The sequence below is a fragment of the Anolis carolinensis genome, chromosome 1, assembly GCF_035594765.1.
Source record: "Anolis carolinensis isolate JA03-04 chromosome 1, rAnoCar3.1.pri, whole genome shotgun sequence".
NCBI classification, from domain to species: domain Eukaryota; kingdom Metazoa; phylum Chordata; class Lepidosauria; order Squamata; family Dactyloidae; genus Anolis; species Anolis carolinensis.
The window spans coordinates 44,471,171-44,486,568 of record NC_085841.1 but is presented as its reverse complement, the minus strand read 5'-3'; the positions used below and the strand labels follow the sequence as shown (position 1 = coordinate 44,486,568).

Below are 15,398 nucleotides of genomic sequence, written 5' to 3'. Positions count from 1 at the left end.
CTGCTTGTCCTAAAAGTATTGTTTCTCCTAACAGAAGTGGGCATTTTATAATCTCAGTCGATCTCCTATATATTTTCTCCTATGAAAATATATAATGGGAGCCCTCCTGTCATTCTTCTGTACATGAGAGAATGTTTCACAAAATGCTAAGGAGATGTCTGCAATGTCTCACTACTTCACCAATTTGCATTTAATAGGCATCTATCAGGCTGTGAAAATGGTGTTCATGCAGCAAGTCTGTAAATCAAGGTATGCTCCTGTCTACGCACTGAGTGAAAAACAGCCTCTTTAGTACTCTTATAACATGGTTTGGCATGAATTAATATGACTAAGAGGCACAAAGATTCTTTTTATATTCAGATTTTTCCTCATAAAGATATATGTCTGGAGAGGGGGACTCTCATTTTTAGAAATGTCTCCAAGACACTTGGTTAAAAATTCTGAATGCATTCCTTAAGCTTTGCATATAAATTACAAATCACCTCTGCATAGTCTAGTGGTAGTTACAGGATAATTAACAGATAAAACAGTTTGTTTGGTCAGAAGCTATAATTTTCCTTCCTTTATAGAAACATGCAATTGTTCTCTTAAATCAGGCCAAATATCATATCTAGTCCAGTATACTGTTTCCAGCTGTAAGTGTGTAGATGTCAACAAGGCCCCAGATCTCAGATATGCTACAAACAACACACACAAAGCTCTCCCCCCCACACACACACCGTTTTCTGAATTAACTTTCAAGTCAATCTATCTGTGATATTAGTTAGTTACTAGAGTTTTTGTTATATGTGTCCTTATTAAGATACAAAATGAGTGAATTGCCTGTTTCTTATATCAATAAATCAGGAAAATAGGGCCAGTTGAAGACAGGATGAGTTCAGGGTAGAAACGGAGGCCCCATTTACATTGTCATATAATGATGTTTGAAACTGCATAACGTGGTTAGTATAGACACATAACTGCACTGAACTGCATCATCAGTAAGGGTTTTCCAACAAGAACAATGCAATGGTAAGGACTAAGGAGGCTTTCTGTGTATTTTGGGAGAGGGGAGGAAATGGAGGCGGGATGGAGATGGGAGGCACTGCCATCCCACCTCCCTGGGCTGTCTGAGCCCAGGGAGTGTGGGATGGCTCTGGAGACACAATTTCATTCTTTCACCTGGTCTTTGAGAATTCACTAAAAATCTGTGGATAAGTGGAACATTCTGAAACTTGATAGGCTAACAGTGGTAAATGTGTTCTACCATTGTAGCAAGTTTCACCCCAAATAGCTGTAAAAATGAGGGGAAAAGGAGCCTCTGAAGTTTCCCCACTCACACAATTATTATGTTGTGACTCAGATGGAACCTCAGAGTGACTCTGATGGGGATTATGGGATTCAGGTTCAAAATCAGGTTCAGAATGTCCCTGTTGTAGAAGATGAGGAACAGAGAGTTTTTCCCACAGCAGGGAATTATGTTGATGATACTGAAACTAGCCAGGTGCAAATTGACTTAGAAAAGGAGGATAGTTCTCAGTCTGATAGCAAGCTGGCTGACACTAACGAGCAGGCTGACCTTGATGAAACAGGATCCTTGGATCGAGCTGACCGTTTGGAATTCAGGGTTCGGAGGAGTGTGAGACTAGCAAACAAGAAGGAGGTCAGAGGCCAAAGAAATGCTTTCATGTTTTGCAAAGGGTATTAAAGCAATGTGTTTGGAGACAAACCTTTGTCAAAGCAACTTTCATTCTACCAAGAAGCAAGCTCTCGTTTTCCTGGATTATCTTGCAGCCTATGTGTTCATGTTCTTGGGACTTTGTCATGCTTTATTGGGACTTTGTTTATTCCTTTTGATTTCTGGAATTATTCTCTATGAGTTTATTTTGCAACGATCTTTTGGAACTTTACTTTTGCTTTTAAAGAACTTTTTTATCTTCTATTTTCTAACAAACTGAAAAGACTTCAACCTGTGTGCAGTTTGGTGTATATAGCAAGGTGAAGCTAATCTGAGGTGCAACATACTATAATGAGAAAGTAATGAAATTTCGTTACTCTCGTAACTAAATTTTCACTAACGATAATTTAGAAAAAAAGCACCAGTGCACTCTAATTTTGTAAAGAGTTTTGAAACATTTTTTATCTTCTCCACCATTTAGAAATAAACCAGCTGTGCTTCTTTCATACCATCATACCATACGTTTTATTGATTAGCCCATTGGCCTTATCAAAATAGTTAACACACAGACATACAACATAAAACTCATGGTACAACAGAAGTTAAAATAAACAAGCTGTTAACTAGGTCGTGATCTAAATCAAATATCTGCACCACCTTTACAGTTTATCCCAGTTGATTCCAAATACACAGTTCTCAGCTGGGTTGCTTTGATTAGGAAAAGGGCTGTTTTGTATGTTATTTTAGCATTCTGGCTGGCCAATAAAAATGTAGTTTTAATATAAGGATCCCAGTGTGTTTTGTGTATAATGTATGGCCCAAGGTATTGGTTTCTCTCTTTCTTACACAAATTACAGCTAAACAGTATATATGTGATATCTTTTTTTATCAATTGCATTGTCCTAGTAGGGGTGTGTGTGTGTTTGTGTTTGACTTATATTTTGTCTTTGTCCTACTATGTGTCTCAAAGTAACTCAATCCTTCACTTTGTGGAATCAAATAATCAGGCACTTATATGCAAAAAAAAAAAAAAAGAGAGAGAGAGAGAGAGAATAGTTGTCACGTTCGTATTACCCTTCATCTCAACTTTTTATATATATTGAAGGTGAATCATTCAATGAATTGCTATGATGACTGACAACTCAGATAATTAAACCCAGAATGTATCTACACTGTAGAATTAATATAGTGTGACATCACTATGGAATCATGGGAGTTGCAGTTTTATAAAGTGTTTAGTCTTCTCTCCCAAAGAGTCCTGGTGCCTCACCAAAACAAAGGATTCCATAGCATTGAGTTACAGCAGTTAAAATGGTGGCAAACTGCATTTATTTTACAGTGGAGATGCACCCTTAGACTTTTAAATGTTAAGCATCTACCCAATGTGGTTTCTGGCACAATCATTTCTAAAAATATATGTATAGTTGTTTCCATTTCTTTTCCCTAACACAATTATTTGTTTTGTGCATGTTGCTACATACATATTTTTTAAAAGGAAGCAAAATAAAACTTTCACCATCCCTGCTCATACTAGCATAGCTATTAGACTTGTACATGGATTTGTTTTGGCCATTTGCCTTTGGCTTCTTCAGCTTCTTTGGATGCCCGTAACAGAAAGGGCTCCACTGTCATGTTTTTTTTCAACAGAGCCAGACCCCATGGCTGCCAATCGTGGCTCCTTCTGCTCTATTCAGGATCATATGGTGGGCAGAGATGCTGCTACATGCTCGGATGGGGTTTCCCTGTGAACCCTGCTTGCTGGGCCATACAGAATAGAAGAAAGCTGTGATGTGTCTTAAGCAAGCTGAGTCTATTTAATGGGGTGAACACCTCCATTTCTCAGTTGCATCCTGGCTCTAGAAAGAAGTGCTTCAGTTTAATTGCCTTGCTCTCAGCTTTAGCTCTTGGCTTGGCTTGGCTTCTAGCATTGTATTTTTAAAATTTTCCTTTATTATCCTGATTCCTTATTTAGTGGGACGGGGAGTAGGAAAGTGCAGGTGTGTGTGTGTGTGTGTGTGGCGTTTGGGGACTTGTAGGTGGCTTTGAGCTTTGAATAACTCTTTAACCTCTACTAAAGCCTTTAGCTTCACTCTTATCTCTTCTCCCTCCTCTCTTTCATTAAAGTAGTACTTTTAAAAGATTATTGTTATTAATAATTATAGGAATTTCAGCAAACAGCAAAGCCTCATTCTCAGAAAACCTACCTAAACTTATCACCAATACCTAATAATTTATTTCCTTTGCATCTCCTCTCAAGTTCTCTCTGTTTTTATTTATCTCTGTGCTCTCTTTTGCCTTCTTAATTTCATTTAACAATAATAATTTAGCTGTTGCCACCAAAAAGAAAAACTGGGTTTCTGTGGAAGCTTTGCCAAGGCATTGCCAAACAGAACCCATTGTCTCCCTCTAACGCCAACTTTTATCAGCAGCACATTAAAAATATGGTTATTATTATTATTCGTACTAGTGTTCATAAGAATTGTACCAGCAAAACACTACCAATTATAGTGGGCTGTGTGATGTGAAAGTGCATCTTTGACATTTGGCAAGCAGGAATGGTGCCCTGCTGCTGCTCCTGGAGAAGTTACAGGACAGCCAGCAGGAGATACCTTTCTGGAAATTTTTTTAAATGAGATTTTATTCCTAGAAAGAAAAAGAATCCTAAAAATCAAGGGATGACCCACACGTTATGAAACTTGGTGGGCCAGCCAAGGGAGTGTGGCCATTTTCATCCCAACAGCCCTAAAAATGATGGGAAGGTAAGGCTGTGAAGCCCCCTGATTGCCACCAATGGGTTGTATCTAACCGCATTTTCTGGCTGCAAACCAAAAATGCCCGTCCATTTTTGGGAGGCGTGCGAAAACAGATCTGCGGGCCCCTCAGAATCCGGGTAGCAGAAAAGGCTCAACACAATTTTTGTTGGGTTATAAATGTCATTTCTTAATTGGTTCTATCACAAAAATATGGAAAAGTTTATTAAATTGCAAATCTTGCCGTCTGCACAAAATGTTAAAAAATGGCATATGAAAGGTTAAAAATAGCACATTTCAAGGTTAAAAATGGCAGCCACAAACTTAGTTTCTAGAGTATGAGAAATACTATCAAAGTAAGTATTGAACAAGGAAACAACACTTTCAAACGAGGCAAAGAAAAATTTCAAATTTTGTTACATAGTGTTATCAACAAAGAAATGTTTTAAGTCTATTTTAGTGCATGCATACATGTATGCACACACAGATACAACTTTCAATAATTAAACACACAAACATCTTAAACCATTAATCTAAAGATCAATATTCTCCTTCCGGAATACTCTGGGAACTGTATGGACTGCCAAAGTTCAAACAAGAAAAAGGAAGAAAAGACTCATAAATCCACTTTTCGTTTGGAAAAACACATCACTATTGATGTTGAATAATGCAAAGACCTCAACATATGTCCACTATTAAATACATCCAAGAGGCTAGAAAAACTCTTGAGGTTTGAAGAGGTTTGAGGCCTGCAAAAATAGCAATAGCCTTAAGACTCAACGTCGACTACTCCTGCTGTAAACCCATGATGTCCAAGGAGAATCCACTCCATCCTCCCACACTCCTCTGCCTGTCCCAGCTGTTTCGATATTAAGCTCTTTTTAAGAAAGGTAGGTGGATAGTCCTTAATACATGTCTGTGTGGCATTATCACAGTGTGAGCTCTGTTCTTGGCTGGACCACTCAGGACTAATTGCAACACAAGATAATTAACAGCAGTAATTACATGGTCTACATTTTTTATTCAACGAGGATAATCAGCAGGAGGAACATCGAAGCCAGGTATCTTTTGCTTCTACAGCCACCATCTGTCCTAACCCAATGTGATAGGAAATTTTTGTCTCCATGGCAATTGAATCGTACCAAACAGAAGCAAAAATATATCGAGAACCTGGAAAGCCCCTCTAATGTATAATAAAAGAAGAAAAACAGGCACTACATAGGGCTTAGCTGATGGGGTCTGTGGTGGCAGTATTTTTATTGTCATTGGTAAAATGAATGAATGAGTGAATGAATGAGATGTATATAAGTGGGTGGGGAACTACAAGAAACCTGCATCCAGATCTCATTGCTTACTGCTTACTTTTGTCCAGGCCTACTTTAGGCTTGAAGGGCACTTTGGGAAATTTTACCTACTGGGCACATTTTTATGTCTGAGAATCCCTGACAGAAACAAGCAGAAGTGGAAACAACACAATACTAGGAAATGTTGATGTACCCAATACATATCTTACCAAGCTAAAATGGTAGCATTAAGAAGCAGAATAGCAGTGCAGTATGTGTTTTTAAAAAGCATGCCCCTTTCCATCTGCCAAAGCAATTTACATATTTGCCTACCGGTCAATGTATGTATTGGACAGCTTTCAGGAGGAGGCTTTACAGTTTTGCATGCAGCATCTGTCACTGAGCAGTTTGTGTGCAGGCACTCTAGGAGGAGATAAAATAATTTAAGAAAAGACTGGAAAATGGTGGGAGGGGGTGGAGACTGAGATGTTTAAAATCTGTGAAGTTGCTGTTAGGCAATTTATGGTCCTTTAGGGGTTCATGGACAATTATCATCAGCCCTAACATTGCCTGTGGCAAGGGATGATGGGATCAGCTTTCCACCAATATCTGAAGAACCACATGTAGACCAGTCCACTTTACATGACAGGCCCAAAACCAGTGATGGGTTGTGGGTTAACCTCGGACATCTAAGCAATGCCTCAAGTTTATCCGGATTAATCTGCAGTGAACTGGAATATCCTAGTTTAATTCAGATTAATACAACATCTGGAAAGATCTGGATCATCCTGCAAAGTCCAGATCTTTCCAGGTGCTGGGCCTGTGGGGATTGACTCCCAGGACCATAGAGTCAATTCCTATTACCATCCTGGTTCTTCGAGCTCTAAGAGCCTGATGCAGCAGGATAACACCCCACTCTACTTTCCCAGTCTCCTGTTTTCCCATGAAACTTAATGGAGGGGCCTGGCTGCATCTTCAGGTTCTTCGAATAAAGCTTTTGACACATTAAAATGAAATACCCCCCTTCCCCCTCCAAAGCTTCTGATGTGTCATTTTGACCCAATACACAGAAGCTTTCTCCAAGGGTCCTGAAGATGCAGCCAGACCCCTCCAGTACATTTCATGGGAATATGGGAGGTTTTGGGTTGGCTACTTGACCTCTAGTCAACCTGGGATGGCATGTAGCTGTCCCCCTGGGGTTGGGGGCTGGTGAGAGGCCTCAATCCCAAGAGGAACTGGGATATAAAATTCCAGTTCCTCTCAGGATTTGGGCCTGTGTGGAAGGTCCCTTTATCTGCTGTGGAAATACAGTTACGAGATCTTGAATTGGTATCTCCCACTATTACAGTAAAATAGAAATTAGAAAGCTCGGTAATCCCTTTACCCACCTGTTCCCTCCCTATTTGGTAAATTTAAGTCCTGTTTTGTTTTTGCTATTTTCGATTACAGGCAGTCCCCAGATTACATAAATGATTGTTTTAAAGTTGAATTTGTATGTAAATTGGAATGGGTACATTTTAAGTATAATTCAAGCATTTTTAAACACTTTGGTTAGCATACGGAAGAGTTAAAACCCTTTGACATTGTTTCTGCCACAACTAAAAATTTTCAAAATCCAATTGTCACATGGAAAGAAAGTGAGGTAAAATCTTCTGAACAAGAGTACAGACAGCTGCCTTGGCCAGCCAGATAAAAGGGAGCTTGTTGGCAGCCCCGGAGGGGGGTGCTCCTCTTTCCCATGGCTGCAGGCAAAGAAGCATCACCACTTTACAGGGACTGTCAGCAATGTCCCTCACCTTTCCTCCCCAGCCAAGGCTAGTGAAAGGCGATGTAGGATGGCAATGTAGGATGGGAACAGGCTCTTTGCCCATCATCTCTAACTGAAGCCGAGGAAAGGTGAGGAAGTCTTGCCACAAATCCCCTCCTCCTTTCTCCCCAGCCAAGGTTCTGGTAAATGGTGATTTTGAAGATTTTGTTGTAATGTGCTTTCAAGCTGATATGGACTATCATACTGGCTGTAGGAAGTGCCTTTCTGACACATCCTGGAGTGTATCCAGCAAATGCCATGCTGGATTGTCCCTAGTTCATTGGGTCAATATAGATCCAGCCTTGGACTCCTAGCCAACATTCAGACCAGAAAAACACACTGACTTCTGCACTACTAAATTCTTAATCCAGTTATATATCCATCAGCAACTTTTCTGGGCCTTTCTGCTTTCCCACAGCTTTAGTCCAATACTCAAATGTCTGTATCACACTATCTAAAATGAGGAACTTATCACATTAAGCCCCATCCTAAGATGCTGCTGAGACACAGGACAGAGCCTGCTGTAGTCCATCACATGATGTAGGGCTACTTCTGGCAGGGCTCTGTGCCGGCTCCTTGCACAATGCATCTCAGCAGCAGGCTAAGCACACTCCCTGAGAACATGGGTGACTAACTGTGTTCTCATAGAGTAAACTTGGGACAGAAAAATATCATGCTGGGGACAGACGAGTTTCCACTTGGGATGGTAATTGGGTGATACAGGGCACTGGCCAATTGCTTCCAACACTGCCCCACAGATTCTCCCCACTGTCCCCTGGCTTAAGCATCTCCATGTGATGAGGTTCCTAGTCACATTCTCACAGCTATTGGTGGATGTGGCTGGGAGTTTTACGCCAACAGTACCTACACTATGGTAATCCATACATTCATGTACTGTGTGTGCTATGAAGTTGGGTGGGCGAGAGACCAATACAGCTTTCAATATTTTCAGTCAATCCTTGGGACATGGGTACTGTGAAGATGAGTGTTTGTACTTCAAAATTTATCATTATACCACTATAAAGTTTGCCATCTTGCATTTGTACTGAATTAATAAGAACTTGGCTTTTAAACTTCAGACCCTAACAAACTTTTTCTGTATCAACTGTTCTCTTCCCATCCCTTTCCAAATTAAGCAGGCTTCCAACAAAAGTTATGACAGGAAAGTGTTTCACATGAATTTTTTATTTTAGATTATGAAGTGCTTTAAAGATAAGATATGCTTTATAGTTCTTGTCACAATCAAAATCACTTACTGTCGATGAATCTTCTCATGGCAAGCCAGACCTTCATAAAAGCTAGCCTGCTCATTTTTTAATTGCAGTGAATTTGGATGGAGATGCTGCAGAGGCATGCCCATCTGCAAGATGCAAAATTAAGCAGTGTTCAGCTGTGTTACTTGGAGCTAGCATGCCCCTGCCTTTAAAAAGCCTTTTATCTGTTTCACCATGGGGAGGAAATAGACAGGCTTCATAGATTGTGGGAGACATTTTCATTAGCTGGCAAGACAACACAATCAACCTTTCTTTGTATGCACACATTACAAGAACTTCATAAACTCATAGACTTCAATAAGGTTAAAATATTTTAAATGCTGAAGAGTCTGAAGCAAATTTGTAGTCACTATAATGAAGAATCTACTACAAACTGTACTGCAGATTCTGAGGTCACCTTCAGGAAAAGAAAAGAAAAAAATCTTTTTTTAAAAAAAAAAATAACTATCAGAAACCCAGATAAGGTCACTAGGTGAAATAAATACAAGATTCCTCTCTTTAATGTCTTTGTAAATAGAGAGTATCTGCAAGTGTTGCTTGCTACTTGGTTGTATGACAAGCAATAACTGCTGAAATTCCCTTCCCTACATGACTCTCGGGAAGACAGGAGCCCTGGCCCTCATTTTACCTAGCAGTCTCCACCAGCATACCCAGAGTTCATGACAGCTGGAGGATTCTGGATTATGATGATTATGATTATGACAATTACAAATCCTGGACTTACATTACACCAATGTACCCTTAGTAGTGGAAATGAATTCATTTTAATTATTTGAAATAAATTCTCCACAAATGATTTATTTTTTAGCTTTGTTTAAAAGATGCCTCTGGTGGCACAGCGGGTTAAACCACTGAGCTGCTGAACTTGCTGACCAAAAGGTTGGTGGTTCGAATCCTGGGAGCAGGGTGAGCTTCTGCTATTAGCCCGAGCTTCTGCCAGCCTGGCAGTTTGAAAACATGCAAATATGAGTAGATCAATAGGTACTCTGGCGGGAAGGTAATGGTGTTCCATGCAGTTATGCCAGCCACATTACGTTGGAGGTGTCTACAGACAACGCTGGCTCTTCAGCTTAGAAATGGAGATGAGCACCAACTCCCAGATTCAGACACAACTAGACTTAATACAGTAGAGTCTCATTTATCCAACCTTCGCTTATCCAATTTTCTGTATTATCCAACGCAGTTTGCCTTTTAGTAGTCAATGTTTTTGTAGCCAACATTTTCAATACATTGCAATGCTTTGGTGCAAAATTCGTAAATGCAGTAATTACAACATAATGTTACCATGTATTGAATTGCTTTTTCTGTCAGTTTGTTCTAAAACATGATGTTTTGGTGCTTAATTTATAAAATCATAACACAATTTGATATTTAATAGGCTTTTCCTTAATCCCTCCTTATTATCCAACATTTTTTGCTTTACCTTTACTTTAACATTCTGCTGGCCTGTTTATGTCGGATAAGCGAGACTCTACTGTATCGGGGGAAAACCTTTACCTAACCTAAAGCATACCTAATTTAACTTATTATATTGTGACAGATTTGCCCATGCTCTTAAAATGGGTAAGGACCTGGTCTCTGTTAATTCCTTATATCAACTTATTAAAATTCACAAAATCAAGAAATTTTGTGGGAGAAATCAAAAGTTATAGCTTGTGAATTAGATATATAGGAAATCTGAATTATGTAAGTCTTTTTGTAAATTTTATGTATTGTATCATCTCAGAACTTATTTTCTTGGTCATTTATATTTCTCTTTAATTTCATCAATGATTTTGGGAAGTGTCCACCTCCTTCACAATCACATTTGGTCCTGTGGCAAGCTGCTTTGGTTGAATGGGAACTTCACTGTTATTTGCTTATGCTGTGAATCTGTTGATTAATATAAACTCTGAAAAATCTTAGTTTTAGATCAAATAACATTCAGTGCCTGATGGGCTTTTTGTTCATTCTACTAAAAAATAGTTAGATTATGCCACTATGTCATATGGTTGAGAACTTTGTTTTTAAAAAATAGCTCTAAGGTTCACTTCCTTATAAGAAATGTCTTTAAGGGATATAAATGAAAAAGAGGCTTAAGGTTTTAATGAAATAGAGAGCAAATTTGTAGATAATACCTTGAACTAGATGGCCCTTACTCTAGTAGGGGCAAGGAATTAGAATTCAGTGAAAGATGTTTATAAATAGTTCTTCCCTTTGTAGAGGTGAATATAAGATCTTAACTCACTTGTTAAATTGTTTTAAAACATTAAACTTTTTGATGCCTTCACGCTGTTAGAAATTTAAAATGTTCTAAATGCATTTTATTTTTATGCTGATCAGAGATTCTGTGATATAGTACAGGATATAAATATTTTAAATACTACTGCTGCTACTTCTACTGTTGATACCATGATTAATGTTCACATTTAAAGTCTGAGGGTGACTTAAATGACCTACAATGTTTTGCTCTGTTTAAGGTGCTGTTGGTGAACCTGTGACATTTACTGTAATGTCAGTTAATTTTATCCTGACATTAACAGTGATTCCTTCCCATGTTTTACTGAAAATCCAAATTTTACAAGCTTGTAAATGTAAGCATTATTCAGCTCTTTTGAGCTAGTCAAATTTTGCTTCCTCAGCAAACTCCTCCAAAACATTGCAGCTCTAATCTTCCATATCTATTACAAAGAAATAGCAAAGAGATCAAGCAATGACCTCTGTGAGAACTCTCCCTTACTGAGTGACATGCAATTGTTTCCCTATTTGCAGTCAATTCAGTGTTGGCTCTTGTCATTTTGCCCCAAATTCATTGCTGCTTGGAATACTAGTAGAATCTCCTGGGGCCGTCTGTTATCATAAGCTTGCTCTAATGCAAGTATGTGGTTCTATTTCCCATGTACTTCAGTGAATAAGATTACTAAGCCTTTGTCTCTCTCCCCTGCCCCCTCTCCACACCCTCCTCCCCTTGATCTGTGACTATTCAGTTTCTTAACCCATTGCAGTTCTGTGCAGACCAAACTATATTCACTTCTATCCAATTTAATTTTGGTTACCCTGTGAATGTATTCTGTTAATAACAATTACAATAAGATTTTGGATGATGGCACAAAAATTGTTGGATAATAATAATAATAATAATAATAATAATAATAATAATAATAATAATAATAATATTTTATTTCTACCCCACCACTATCACCCCGAAGGGACTCGATGCAGCTAACAAAATACTGCAAAGTGCCACATATAGATAATACATAAGTCTAAAACAATAAAACCATAAAATAGCCACATCAGTTTTCTTCTTCTACTTGTTGTGATATTGTTGTTATTGATGATGCTGATTTTGCTAATCAACATGGATTCACTGAGATTCTGTAGCTTCTACTAATAAGAAACAGACCTCACTTGGAATTAACTTCTGGTCTTTATCTGAGTATGAAGCACAACCGAGACCACTACTTCTAACTGCAATCATTCTTCTTTCCATTAACTGAGGTCCCTTCTACACTGCTCTATATCTGCATCCAGATTATCTACTTATCCCAGATTATCTGGCAGTATAGACTCATATAATCTAGTTCAAAACAGATAATTTGAGATCAGATTCTGGGATATAGGGAAGTGCAGATTCATGCTAAGAGGCAAGGAATCAGCTTCCCAAATGGCCCTCCCCTAAATTCTTAACTCTTCACTCGCCACAGTACATGTGCCCTATCACAAAGAAAGAATGTGCTGGCTTGGTTTTTTGTGAGGGTAATGCTTCCTGAATGGCTTCACCTGTTCTCAGTTATGTTATTATCATGCCAAATCAGGCAAACATGGTAGCATCTCAGTCCCTAATTGATTTCATGAATATAGCATTCTATTTTTTTAAAGAAAAATGATGCCATGAAAGAGACCTGAACCAAGCAATAGGAAACACAGACCATAAAGAAATGCAACAACCTGTGTAGTGTAATTGTGAGAGTGTTGGCATGGAATCTGGGAGATAAAGATTTAAGTCCTCTTTGAGGCTCACTGTGTGGCCCCAGACCATTGTTTTGCATTTGTCCTGACATCTCATGCAATGGTGAAGAGCATATACTTGGGAAGAGAAAGAAAGCCAGGCAAACCATCTTGAACTAACTGGGAAAAGTAGGATACAAATGTATACAATGATTAGCTATCATAAATAATGAGTAAAATTCCTAAAAAGCAAACACTTCCATAGCTTTGGGATCCTAATGGAACTATTTTCTTCTCCTTCCAAATAGCACTATTCTACAGCACGACATCAACATGAACAAATTCTCAGCATACTTTTGTTACCAATATTTCTCTATAATTTTTTGTTGACGGAACTGGCATTGCATTGCATTGAAACCAAAACCAAATAATACCAGAATAAAATTACCACATGAAAACTACACATCAAGTGAGGCTCCTGAGCACTCCTTCTCTGGAATCTTTGTAATATGTCAAAATATAAAAGGAATTTAAGTAGTCTCTGATTCAGTTGAAGGCAAATGCCATAGAAGTTTTGTTCATTTTTTGGCTGAAAAATGTCCTAAGCTTTTTTGTTTATATTTGAGAAACAGTTCAATTAATTTCTGAAATAACCTGTATTGACTCACAATTTACCCAAATGCAGGTATTCAAAGAAAAAATGGAAAGTGTCTTAACATTATTTTTACAAACATGGCTTGGGAGAAGTTTACTTAACCTAGGTGGGTAAAGTGAATGCCTCCAGATTTCTACTATTCTTCACCATTCACTAGGCTGTCTACTAGGGATGAGTGGTCTTCTAGTTCATCAAAATCTTGTTTAACTTTTGTTTTAGGAAGTTGCCAACGGATAGGCAGAATCCCATTTCCTGCAGAGTGGTCTCTTTCTCAATTAAGGACAAGGAGTTCCCTTTCGTCACCATGGCACTTTCCCCAAGAGTATCCCAAGCAGAAGTGAAAAACCTTGCCCAGAAAGATTTTAGCTGAGGAACGAAACTCCATACTCTTCAAGAACTTTTTTTTCACTATGGATATAAGATTTTCCCCTTATTAGCCACTTTCAGAACATTACATTCATTCATTCTCCAAACTAAAATCAGCAGGAAAATTACTTTCTGTGATTTCACCAGAAATGTTTAAGGTTGGAAACACACACAATTTTTCCCCCAAAGGACTTATATTGGCAGACTGCTCTTTGCTGTCGCCACCCGCTCCCACCAGACCATAGTTGAAGATTAAATAGAATTTCTTCCCTAGGCAATGTTTGAATCTCAATTGACAAGAATTTGGGAACATGTAATGCTACCTTTTACTTGAAGGTATTTCCGGGACTAAGCTCATTAGACTAAAATCAATTCTGGGACTAACCCCATTAGACCTTACAAGTCTTTCTTGCCTTAAAAACATTGCAATATTGTTTTTATATATTTTACAAGATAGGAAGGATTGGAATAACGCTATCTCTCTGTACCAGATTTCTTAAATTTAAAAATAAGTTTAAAATAAGAAGAGGAAACTAACCTCAGATAGTTAAGAAAACCCCAAATATGGCCTCATTTTACAATTCTTGCTTCTCAGCTGTTCAAAAATGTGTTACTAGATGCAAGTTGCACAGACTACATTTAAATTTATATTGTAAACAAGCTTCATTGCCTCAGTATTTGCTCACAGCATTCCTAATACTGTTTTCCACACTTTATTATTTCTCTCAACCCTATGTAAGATATATATTTTGTTTCTTAGTGCATGCCAGCTTGCTTTTCAGCTCTGCTCATCCCGACCTTTCTGCAACTTCATTTACTTTGTTTAAGCAATCTGGTGTTTAATGCTTCATAGACACACACTTTGCTTCCTCTATTTTTCCCACTGTGCTTCTATACTTTCAGAGAACCTTGCCTTCAATGCACCTGCCACAGTGTTGTCTCCTTGGCCATTTCAAATGTGGGTTCATCAAACTGACAGTTAAATTATTTTCTGTTAACAACCTAGAGGTCTAACAGCCATTTACACCATTGATCTTGGCCAGACCCCAGAGAACTTCAGATTCCCTCCCTTTAGAGAAATGGAATCTGGGTATTTTAAGTTGTAACTTTTCAGGTGTCAAAGTTTCATGAAAGAGACAATAATCCTAACCAGCCCCAATGTCTTTTGTATTTGCTATATTTAATCTGCCCCACACACCCAAAAGGAATCACAATAATGAGTAATAAATGAATGTACATAGATGGAAAACAAATCTGTTTCATTCAAAATTCATAATAGTAGCTTGATTTATTCTACGTCCAATTTTGAGCTAAATTGGAATTTGCAAAGCAAAGCAAGCCTTTTGCAGTTGAAGTGGCCAATTTCAGGAGAGAAAAAATGATGAAAGATATAATGGCATTGGGCCCTTTGCTTATGTTTCAAATCTACTACTTGGTTGGTATTTGGTATTTTATTGTCTATTTTTGATATGGTCTCCAAACATATTCAATAAGCCTTTTATTTACTTGCCACTTCATTTTTTTTCAAATGGCTTGATTTAATTTAAGTTCAGATTTGAAATTCAATTGGATCCTCTCCCACTTCTATCTGAAACAAGGCAAAGTTTGCTCACTTCCCAGAAACTCCTGCTGAACTGCTAAATTCCCTCTCAGCTGCCTATCTCTTCCTTACAGCA

At 38.2% G+C, this 15,398-nt stretch overlaps 1 protein-coding gene across 4 annotated transcripts in view; it reads right to left on the bottom strand.

Annotated features, from left to right (window-relative positions):
* The window catches only part of lrfn2 (leucine rich repeat and fibronectin type III domain containing 2), a 401,482-nt gene that overhangs the window by 107,150 nt on the left and 278,934 nt on the right, over positions 1–15,398 (bottom strand). The window contains exons 1-2 of one of the 4 annotated variants that reach the window (XM_062973489.1): positions 8,754–9,190; positions 6,024–6,113 (exon numbers count right to left, since the gene is read on the bottom strand). The exons of 2 other annotated variants lie outside the window; for them this stretch is intronic. The gene's annotated coding sequence lies outside the window, so the exon portion shown is untranslated. Of the gene's footprint in view, positions 1–6,023; positions 6,114–8,753; positions 9,191–15,398 lie in introns of those variants that run through there. One more of the 4 variants, XM_062973477.1, reaches the window with a different exon arrangement.